This window comes from Sus scrofa, unplaced genomic scaffold (assembly GCF_000003025.6).
Source record: "Sus scrofa isolate TJ Tabasco breed Duroc unplaced genomic scaffold, Sscrofa11.1 Contig952, whole genome shotgun sequence".
Taxonomy (NCBI): domain Eukaryota; kingdom Metazoa; phylum Chordata; class Mammalia; order Artiodactyla; family Suidae; genus Sus; species Sus scrofa.
The window spans coordinates 25,956-29,639 of record NW_018085357.1 but is presented as its reverse complement, the minus strand read 5'-3'; the positions used below and the strand labels follow the sequence as shown (position 1 = coordinate 29,639).

Genomic DNA, 3,684 nt, shown 5'->3' with positions numbered 1-3,684 from the left:
CCCTTAATCTATAAAATGAGGTTTTAAAGACCCCTGTTGGTTTCAAATTTATTGATCCCTCACTTCCCCTCTCCCCAACCCAACTCCTGCCTCCCATCCACCAATGCTACCATATGTTCCAATGAAAACCAGGATAGGGATGACAGACCCAGTCAGAACTTCTCCGTTTGAAGGGAAAGGTGCTGAGGTGGGCTGAACCATACCTGCTCGGTCTTCCAGCAATCCTCCACAGGCCCCCTGGGTGAACTCAATCAGGAAGTATAGGTGAAAACCACAGACTAGGTGTTTCTCTTCAGCTACAGAGGTATGCACAAAAAAATTTGTACCTGCTTCCATGCTTTCTATTTTTTTTCCTTCAGTTTCCCCAACCCCCAGCTTTATTGAGATATAACCGACATATAACATAGTGTAAGTTTAGATGCACAATGTGATAATTTTATACAGGTTTATATTGTGAAATGTTTCCCACAAAGTGTTAATTAACACACCCTTCACCTCACATAATTAGCATTTTGTTGTTGTTGTCATGGTGAGAACATTAGTGCTGTATGCTCATGTCAACTTTCAAGTATTCGATAAAGTATAAAGGATATAAATATATATCTAAAATATATAAAGTATTTGATAAAGTATAAAGTATTCGATAAAGTATAAAGTATATTGTTAACTATAAAGTATTGTTAGCTGTACATTAGGTCCCTGGAACTTACTCATCTTACATCTGAAAGTTTGCATCCCTTGACCAGCATCTCCCCGTTTCCTCCACTCCCAGTCCTTCATGCCCATTTTCTTTTAAATACTTAAATGGTATCAGAATGAGTTCATTAAAAGAAAAGAAAAAAAAAAACCGAAGAGGAGAATTCTCTTTCCAGAGAGCCACATTCTTTACATGTCATGCTGTTTTGCTCAGCTTTTTGTGCTTTTCCTCATAGAGTACTACCTAAAGCAGTAAGTGTGGGTAGTTGGGCCCACCCTCCAGATTTATTGCACAAATGGCAGGGCAGGGGAAGAGGATGAAAGAAAAAGTGATGGGGATACCCTGAAAAGTTCAACCTGTAAGTCCAAAACTCCTCCTAAATTCATGAGTTGTAAAGAGAATAGGTATGATCTTTGTGAAAAACTTATTCTAAAAAATTATTGAAAGGACTATCTCAAAACACAGGTATATGCTGGCAGGTTTAAAAGAAATTTCAGACAACAGTGATAGCAGATAAAGGCAACATGAAATGTTTTATTGAGAAAATGACCACTCAGGTGAGTAATATCACAATGTCAGATAATCCTCAATTATCAGGTAGTCTTTGTTTTTGTATTAAAAATAAAAAATGATGTTAAAAGTACTTCAACTAATTCACCTGGGGATGCAGAATAATAGCTGTGGTCCTGGTCAGATCTTTAAAAAGAATAGATTCGGGAGTGTGAGTGTGAGTGTGAGTGGTGTGTGAGTGTGAGTGGTGTGTGTGTGTGTGTGTGTGTGTGTGTGTGGGTGTGTGTGTGTGTGTCTACAGGAACCACTAAGGCAGATGGTATGAGGCAATTTAGAAATACATGGGTCTTGTGATTTATTCTCAAACCTTGGGGAAGGGGCATATATTTTTCTCAGGGCACAAATCTAACAGTCAGTGTGGATGTTTGGACTGTGTCAAAGGGCATCATCTCCTCAAGGGGACATCACCTGTAGCCAGAGCTGTTCCTCGGCCCCTGAGGCAGAGGGGGCATCCATGACCCCCTCCTCCTGCTCCTCCTCAGCCGAGCTGCTCTTCTTGGCCACAGTGACAGAAGCAGATATTTCAGCAGGGCTCTTCCTGATCTTGCCCTCTCCTCCCTCGAGATCCTGGCCTTGGGCGCCAGGCGCCTGCTGCGGGCGGCGGCGCGGATTATTGGGGCTGTGGGATCCATAGCGTGGAGGGGTACTCTGCTGCGAATCGCCAGCAGCGTCGCGCCGGCTTTCCTTCTGCTCTGCTTCCAGCTCCTCAGAGACGCCTGGTGAGGGTCTTGGACCAAGAGTGGTGCCTCGGCCCCTAGGGCGACTTAGCAGGTAGCTCGGGCCGGGTCCTCGTCGCGGCTCGCCCTCGGACCTTGTTGAGACGGAAACAGGCAGGTGGGCGGCCCGTGGGCCGCTGGTGGTAGCCAGCGCTGATGGGCGGCGGGTCACGGCTGGGGCCCTGCGGAAGGGAGGGAAGCGCCTCAGCCTTTGGTCTTGGGCGCGGCCAGGAAGGCGGCGCCTCAGGCCCTGGGCCCCGGTGAAGTCTTCACCACTGCCCTCGCCTTCGTCAACGTCGTCGTCCTCAGCGCCCTTGGGACCCCGTGATGGTGGCGCGCGGCGGGGGATGTAGAAGCCCCGGCGGAAGCGGGGGCGGTCAGCGGCATAGCGGCTGCCCTCCACTGGTGTGCCTGCTGGCCCGGTCACGTTAGCGGCTTCAGTGCCCCGCTCGCCCTGCACCACGTCAAACTCGACAGTCTCGCCGTCGCCCACGCTGCGTTGGTACTTGTGAGGGTTATTACGGGTAATGGCCGTCTGGTGAACAAACACATCTTCCTGGGTATCATGCCTGCTGATGAAACCGTACCCATTCTTCACGTTAAACCACTTCACAGAGCCTCGCACCCTCTTAGCGATAACCTTCTTGGGCACCTTGGCGCCCGCCGCGGTGGCCTTGGGGATCTCATCGCCGCCGAAGTTGCCTTCACCTAAGACTTGGGGAGGATTTCCGCCTCCCAAGGATGCCAGGTGTTTCTGCGTGGCTTGAGGGGAGACAGAAGCGGCCCCCTCCGTGAGGGTGGCTTCTCCTGCCTCACTCATGAGGCCGTTCTTGCTCTCCTTTCCCAGAGAATCCGAGGGTAATTTGGCCTTCCGAGGTTGGAAGGTGGGGGAGGGGGCTCGCGCTGGAGGCAGGAGCCTCTCTGGGAGGGTTGTGAGTCAAGGCCAAGGGCTCTCTGGCGTCACTCTGAGACTCCTGGAGAGGCCTGTGGCATCTCGTCTCCTGGGGCAACAGGACGCAGACCAAACAAAACCTACCGCGGTGACGTCTCAATGGGGTCCTAGAGGAGGCTCGAGCTGGGGGGTGGGGAAGCTGCGGTATGCCCTATGCGCCTGCCACCACATCACAGCACCTCGTGGTTCCCGGTGGGAAGTAGGCACACTCGAAGCTCTAGGGAGTGGTCTGGAAAACGCTCTTGCTTGCTTGAGTGGATGTGAAGAGAGGAGCCACCTTCCATCTTTCTCTCTCACTTGGTTTGAGTAACTTGAGGCAAAATGACAACTGCATGATATTAAGACCCAGTCAAAGTTGCTTGCTGTGGTTTTTGCTTTCCTACATGGGGACAAAGGAAGGCTGCCAGAGTTACAATGCCAGTACTGAGAGAACACTAAACTGGTGCAGCTTTATCCAGACTACTGTTAAAGATTATGTTTTCTTGCAACAAATAGACCGTCAGGTATTGCTCAAAAAACCAAAACCAAAACAAACAAAAAAACCGGACTTATTCCAGATCAACAAAGACTTCCAACTCAAAGTCTGGAGCCATGTTGAGCCAACAGGGAGAGGATAAATCTTTTAAAGAGAGGAAGTTGGGAAAGCTATAATAGACAAAGTGCTCATTGGAGACTGAGCATTTGAAATGCGGTGGCTTTTCGTTGGCTGAATCCTGACACCCTCTCATTGGCTGTGCTCTTTCCAGACC

The 3,684-nt window shown here is 49.6% G+C and overlaps 1 pseudogene; it reads right to left on the bottom strand.

The window, feature by feature from the left end:
- Positions 1-1,660: 1,660 nt before the first annotated feature.
- On the bottom strand, positions 1,661-2,803 carry LOC110259173 (annotated as a pseudogene).
- Between the last annotated feature and the right edge of the window lie 881 nt (positions 2,804-3,684).